We start from the raw sequence: 7,897 nt of genomic DNA on the forward strand, positions 1-7,897 counted from the left end.
ATATAAAAACTAATTATATGATACCGGAAATTCAGATCCCCTGATGTTTCTAAAAAAGGTGGCGGTTGAACATTTGTGCTCCTGAAGTAATAATGCACCAATTTTGTTCCATGCACCATAAAATCAGTGCAAAAACTTGTTCATGTGTTCGACGCACATAAAATTAGTCAGTGCATGAAACTTGCACAAGAAGTGCATTCATATTGTACAACCATAACATGTTGCATGCTATAAACTTTGGTATGGCTAATTACATCGATGCTGGAAAAAAGAACAATCAGACAAACTTGTTTTCTTCTTACTAAAGAAATGACCATCAATTTTTTTAAAAGTTTAGTAGAGCTTTCCATCACAACACACAATACTTCAGCTTGATCACATATTAGAACCAAGTCTGGGTAGAACAGGCCAGCAATCGGCAGGTCTACTTTGATCCAAAGTTGGTACATAAGTCTGTTTCAAAAAAAACAAAGCTGGTACATAATGGGTACTAGTACAATTCTCCCAAGATAACACCAAAAAAACTTTATACTACCCATGCTAGTAAAAGAAAGGAAATAAATGGATTGCGCATAAGAAAAGTATAATAACTTCAGTTTGCAAAAATTGATGAACATGATCATGCGCTTAAAAATGTCTACTGCATGCAAACTGGCACCAAAAAACACAAACAGGCTGCGGAATATTAGCATTAAAACTCATCCTACTCGTTGACAGAACAATGAGTATCAATATCAGATGACAAAAACAAAAGAACATCACAGTATACTGCCAACAAAACAACTGCCTAACAAAAATAGAATTAGAAGTACACTACTAAAACACTCAGCAACCAATGTGGCCAACACAAATCTGCTACAACTATATATCCGCAACACACAGGGATAAAATATCCCCAAAACTAACTTGGAATGAAAACAATACCAAATCTGAAACTGAAAAGGCCTACATGTGAAAAATGGAAAATGAATTTGGGAACCATATGAGCTAACACACAGAAAAAGATGAAACGTCTAGAAACCCCTAGAAAAGTTACTGAGCCTGCTTACTACAAAAAACACAACAAAAACCCCTAGAAGACACCCCCAGGGACAGCTGAAACTGTGTACTGAAAAAATCTAATAAAACTACACCAAATTTACAAAGCGTTTGATCAGGAATACACAACAAACGCCACACTTATGAAGCGTTTGTGCGTGCTAAAATCCCCTAGTAGATTAGCACCATGAAACTAATTTATATGCTGGATACAACCTATAAGAACTACAACATGCTTTTGTACAGATTACAAAACTGGAAAATTCCATAACAAAAGAATTATATCAACAAAGAATCACTACACTGAAAATTTACTTGAGTAAGTATACCATCAGCAAAAAAATACTATATAGATGAAATACACAATTGGGTGAACTAAGAATACAAAACCCTATATAGATGAAATACACAAACAAAAAAGAGATATGTATAAGTTGATGCATTCGTGAGGTGCTTCTTTGTTTATGTTCATCTCTTTTTCTTTAAAAAAAATCTTCATCTTTTTTTTGCGGGGAAACAAATCTTCATCTCACTTGAAGCATTTCTATGTATTGCCTAACCTAAGCAACTTCACCATCACGTATGATCCATCTCCAAGTTTTCCGACATCAGATCTCCCATCTAGAGAAGGTGTGAAACATCCTAGTAGTCTTAGCTACTCACCCATGGGTCACCGTCGTGGGACATGAACAGCTGTGTCGCATGCACAGCGTGAGTTCTTCACCTGCAACCACTTGATGCAAGCCGGCATGGAAGGCGGTCGTCAGTACCCCGAGCAGATCATTGTCTCTGCATCAGATCCTTTCGCTCCTGCCAAGAATCCATCAGTCACAAGTCATGAGTAGGCAAATTTTCATGCCGTGGCTGTGAACTGTTCCACATGCATGGATATGCCAATTTAGCGGAGGAAAATTGTACCAGCTAAACTTCTCCGACAACCTTGATCGTTTTGCACGCGTTTAATGAGAACTCCGATAGACAAGCACTTAAAAGAAACATAAAATTTTCATCGGCAAGGTGCCATGGATCCATCCTTGGATTGATACTTCATCAGAGCAATAATAGCAAAAATACAAATTCAGAACATACCCAATGCTGCACTAGGTAGTAAAATGCAGAGTTTTGCCCATGCTGGCAAGTAGCCCCATCTTTTTGAAGCTGTGGGCCCCATATTGAAGTCAAAGCAGGCCTTAGACCATTTCTAGGATATTTAGTTAGAGTGAATCACCACCATGGCGCCTTAACCATTAGGCAGATATCCCCTAAAGCCATTTGTGAAACTTTGACGAGTTGACTGACCCCACTGGTTATGTGACATTGTGACTGCATCCGTCTTGAAAAACTCTTGAACATTTGATAGGTTGATATAAATTTTTTGCTCCAACAATCGCATTATGCCAGAAGTTCTTTACAACTATAATACGCTGACCATCTTGATGATTTACCCCATGACCTTTCCCATATGGTATCTTCTCTATGAACTTACTTGGCATCTGAAACAACTCCACATTTTCCAGATGTATGAGGTTCTCGATGCTTCGGGGTATCTCGGTGAGTTCAAGACATAGACCAAGCGTCAGTAGACGTAAATCTGCAAGGTTGTCCTTTTAAAATTCTATGCTGGTAAGGTTAGGCAATCCCTGTAGGTTTAGTTGTCTAAGGACTAGAAAACAACCTGCCGGAAAGGTCAAGCTTCTCTCGTTGCATGCATTGATGAGACTAAGGTGCAACAGACTGGGAACTGACGAGAGTAGCGCAATTGAATCTTCTCCAAGTTTAGATGAATGCACATGCAAATGTATGAGGTTGGTAAGAGAACCAAACCACGATGGTAGCTTATCCCTTGCCAACTTTCCATTTACATTCAGGGTTTTAGCTTCACTGGTGCTGGAGAAAATGACTCCAAGTCCAATGTTACATTAGCATCGGAATTGATTATTCCCAAGCGCAGAAGGCAGCTCATTTTGGATATTGCTAAGGGAAAATCGATAAGAATTCTCTATTCTACTCCAGATAGCTCTAAGCTCCTCATATGTTCCAAGCTTTCTAAGGATTTGACCACCTTCTGATCAGCTTGAACATATTTAAGAGTCTGCAGGCATTTGAGATTTTCAAGCCCATCTGGAAGAGAAACTGTTGTACCAGGTTCCGGTTCCATAAAATCTGTGGTTCCACGTGTAAATAATATCAGGTGCTGGAGGTTCTTCCGTTTGGTTATGATACTTGGTAATACCTTGATACTGGACCATTTGGCATCTAAAGTTTGCAAATCACGTAGTCTCCCCAGTTCTTTCAGTAGTTCTTCAATGTAGGTGGAGCGTACGCCAAGGTACCACAGATTTGGAAGATTGGCCACTGCACTAGGCAGTTTACATGCCTTAACGTACCAAAGATTTAGCACAGTTAACAATCTAAATTCTAAAATGAGAAAATAGTGCAACATCTAGGTCTGATCTAAGCACATAGAAGGAGCGAAGTGAGGGCATATTTGGAGTTGACTGATGGTCATTTTGGCACTGGTAAAGTGTACGATAACGGATTTTCTGTTTTAAGTCCACCCTTGCACTTGTAGATAACTGAAAGTATCCATCTTCTTTTGATCTATATGCAACAATCTCCCTGATCAGGTCGTGAATGTGTAACCGCTTTGCACGCCCAAACTCATTTTTCAACTTGACAAGCAACAAGTTCCGTTGCACTAGCTCGTTCACGTAACCATCCGCGACCTCCTCCATGGAGACATGCCCTGTTTCCACTATCAAACCTTGGGCTATCCACTCTCTGATAAGAATCTTCCTTTTGATAAAGAAATCCATAGGGTATACACTGCAATAGAGGAAACATCTCTTCAGGCGGTATGGTAAGTCATTAATACTGAAATTCACTATGCTCGCCACTTGCCCAATTCCATGGTCATCTCTTTCATCCCACACAAGGCTATCATGGACGTTCTTCCAAGCAAACTCTGTTTTCTCCTTCAACAGAAGGAGGTTTCCAACCGATATAATCGCCAATGGCAGCCCACAACATTTTTGCAGTATCTTGAGAGCCCAATTCTGCAGGTGATATGGGCACTCCTGGTTTGCATTTTCCCTGAATGTGGTGCTACAAAATACAGACCATGCTTCATGTTCACGGAGCGGCTGCAACATGATGGTCCTGTTGTCTGATGCCAGAGCAGCCACTTCTTGATTGTGTGTGGTGATGACTACTCGGCTCCCGGTTTCACTGTCAAGCAATACACTACGGAGATGAAACCAGGCATCCGCATTCCAGACATCATCCAGCAAGAGGAAGTACCTTTTGTGAGCTAGATGCCCACGAAGAGCCTCGACTAGTCACCGCTAGTCCATCTCCTGTGTGTCCCCCAGCGCATTGTCTCGGACACCCCGATGAAGTTCCTTGATGATTTTCCTCATGAGGTCCTCCGTCGTGAAGTTCTTGGAGACGGTAACCCATGCGGTGCAATCGAAATTGCAGTTTGCAGCGATTTTCTTGTATACGTTAGTGGCAACAGTAGTCTTGCCAACACCGCCCATCCCGCAGACCGCGACTATTACCCGCCACGGGTCGGTGTCCCTGATTTTCATCAGTAACCTTGTGTGCTCGGCAAAACCGGCAATTTTCCCTTCCTCCACGAAGTGCGCTGCCTCCGATATGTTCCGGCAGACACTGCAGGGGCTGAGCTTGACGCGGATGCCTCGGCCGGCCGGATGCCAAGCTGCTCCTTCACGGTGGACAGGGCGCGGAGCCTCTCCCTTGCCTTCCGCATGCACCTCAGGAGGGCGAACAGGGCTGCTACGTCAGCGCAGGCACGGACGAAGCCGACGCTCGAGAGAAAGGTATACTCGTCGGTGACGTCCTCGAGCTCGAAGCCGACGTGGCGAACCTGGTTGACCCATGCGTCGACGAGCTCGTCGGTGCCGCGGTGGGAGTCGGCGAAGCGGAGGAAGGCATGGAGGAGATCGAGGTCGCGCGCGCGGCGGCTATACCAGAGCGGATGGAGACGAAGGAGGCGAGGAAGATGGCCGTGCTGCGGCCCGTGCGGAGCAGCGCCACGACGACCTTGGCCGAGAGGGATATGGCGAGCAGCTCCGCCATGGCTCTGCTCGTAGTAGGGTGATACGAGTCATATGAGGTTCAAATTCAACGACCGGTCGACGCGGGTATGGGAATAATTCGGATGGTCTCGAGCGCAGACAACGGACCGGCTCAACATTTGCGCCGTACGCATGCTGACCACGCGATTAAAGTCGATCACGCGTCCATGCGAGGCTGCAGCATGTGTCCATTTGGGCGGAAGGAAACAAATATCTCTGCCTCGCTCCTCCATTATCTCCTCGACCACTCAGACTTTTCTCTCTCTCTCCCTATTACCCGAGTGCACTTTTCTGTAGTAGCGCGAGCTGCCTGGTACTCATTCTATTTCTTTTTAGTCTGCATATAAGATTTGATCAAAATTAAATTTTGTAAAGTTTGATCAACTTTATAAAAAAATATCAACATCTAAAACATTAAAGCTATATGGTATGAAATTAATTTCATGATGCATCTCACAATATTGATTTCATATTGTGAATCTCAATGTTTTTTTCTATAAACTTAGTCAAAGTTAACAATGTTTGACTTTGACCAAATTTTATATGCAGACTAAAAAATGGAGGGAGTACCCTATACCAGGTGCCGTTCATAAATTATTCAGTGGCACCGAGGTACGTGCAATCGCTTTGCTCATTAGTAAAACAACGCTCTTAACTGGAATCCATTTGGGCCTACTCCTCCTGACATGCATCGGATTCCTAGCTGGGAGATATGTCCCTGTCAAAGTATTCGACTTTTTCTAGTTGGATCCTCTGTGCCTATGTTTTTTAGTAATATCTCATATTGGCCACAAGAGATCCTTGGTAGCTTCAGCCTTCACTGCACGTCCACATGCCTGAGACATATTGGTGTGCTCCTATTTATGAGTAAGTACATGTTAGAGGAGAGTCTCTGGCTAAGGGGTTGTTTGGTTGATGTCTTGGACATCGTGCCTGGCAAATTTGAGCGCCTGGCTCACGCCTGCGAAAGTGCAGCTTTGTGCCAAGCCTTGTTTGGCTTGTGACCATGCCTGGTGGTGAATAATGCATGTCACATCAGTGTATTTAGCTGTCTTTTCCTTCTCACATGCATGATTAGTACTCCCACGCAACACCCAGGCGTCCTTTCTCGGTTGCCTAGACCAGGCTAGTGACTCTCTCCTACTTTCTAGACAGGCTAATGACGCATTGAGATTCTTAGGCCAGGCTAGCTTCAACTTATCCAGGCACCAACCAAACAAAGTACAGGCAGAACTTAGGGAAGCTTCAGGCCAGGCAAGTTTGCTCCAGGACAAGAACAAAACAGCCCCTAAATCCCTGTGCATGGAGAAGAAGACATCTGTCTCAACCTCCTTTCTTGGAGGCCTACTTTGTGGTCTTCAGATGCAAATCCCAGGTAAGCAGGTCTTTAGCATTGTTTCAGCTTTTACAAGGAGGCCACCACCCGAACTTCTACGACGAAAGTGAACTTGTAGTCCAACAATGTTAAGAGTATATATCATCTGACAGGGTGCACTGCCGCCGCCACCCTCAGCCCCGCCCCGCCGCGGTCGCTGCCGCCGGCCATGGCCCCGCCTCGCTGCGGCCGCCGCCCTCGGCCCCGCCCTGCCGCGGCCGCCACCCCCGGCCCAGGCCCCGCCCTGCCGTCGCCGGACCTAGATCCCATGGTGGCTGGCGATGTTGCCATGCGCGCCGCACTGGCGGGCTATGGCCCTGTTGCGGCCTCGTCCGCCCTCACACCACGGGAACCTCGTGTCCTCGTCGGCCCCGTTGGAGATCAGATTGGTAAAGAAACCATGTGCTGCTCCAAGTTCACACGACGACAGGAATTCGGCAAGGGTTGCGATGGGAAGACATGCGTTTGTGTAAGGAACCCTTGGGCGATCAAAGAGCCTAAGCCCAAAGCATGCGATCCTCCTGACCGGCCTCGTGCACCAGTTCAGCAATCTGTGAACACGAACAGAGCGGTGGCACTGCCACCCTTGTGCTACCCGTGGGGATCGCGTCCGCGGCCTCTGCAGTGAACCTGAGGGCTAGTTGGGGCGATTATGGGGCTCCCTTTGAGGACGCTGCTCGCCCGAAGCTGACCGACGGGGAAGAACATGTGGATCCTGCGACGGAGAACCCAGATGCACTTGCTGTCAATATAACTGGGTGTGGACGGTGATACGTCTCCAACGTATCTTTAATTTATGAAGCATTCATGCTATATTACTATGTGTTTTGAATGATTATGGGCTTTATTATACACTTTTATATTACTTTTGCGACTAACCTATTAACCAGAGGCCCAGCCCATATTGCTGTTTTATTGCCTGTTTCAGTATTTCGAAGAAAAGGAATATCAAATGGAGTCCAAACGGAATGAAACCTTCGGCAACGTGATTTTTTGGAAGAATATCATCCTGGAGACGACGTGGAGTTCAAGTCAGAAGATACTCGAGGACTCCACGAGATAGGAGGGCGCGCCCCCTGTAGGGCACGCCCCCTGTCTCGTGGGCCCCTCGAGCACCCCCGACCGACTTCTTTCGCCTATATATGCCTACGTACCCTAGAACCATCGAATATCAAGATAGATCAGGAGTTCCGCCGCCACAAGCCTCTGTAGCCACCAAAAACCTCTCGGGAGCTGAGGGAGTCCTGGATTAGGGGGTGTCCGGATGGCCGGACTATGACCTTTGGCCGAACTCCCGAACTATGAAGATACAAGATTGAAGACCTCGTCCCGTGTCCGGATGGGACTTTCCTTGGCGTGGAAGGCAAGCTTGGTGATACGATAT

General features: G+C 45.8%; 1 pseudogene; it reads right to left on the minus strand.

Moving 5' to 3' along the window:
- Window positions 1–2,210: 2,210 nt before the first annotated feature.
- Window positions 2,211–5,139, minus strand: LOC119302029 (annotated as a pseudogene).
- Between the last annotated feature and the right edge of the window lie 2,758 nt (window positions 5,140–7,897).

Source organism: Triticum dicoccoides, chromosome 1B (genome assembly GCF_002162155.2).
Source record: "Triticum dicoccoides isolate Atlit2015 ecotype Zavitan chromosome 1B, WEW_v2.0, whole genome shotgun sequence".
NCBI classification, from domain to species: domain Eukaryota; kingdom Viridiplantae; phylum Streptophyta; class Magnoliopsida; order Poales; family Poaceae; genus Triticum; species Triticum dicoccoides.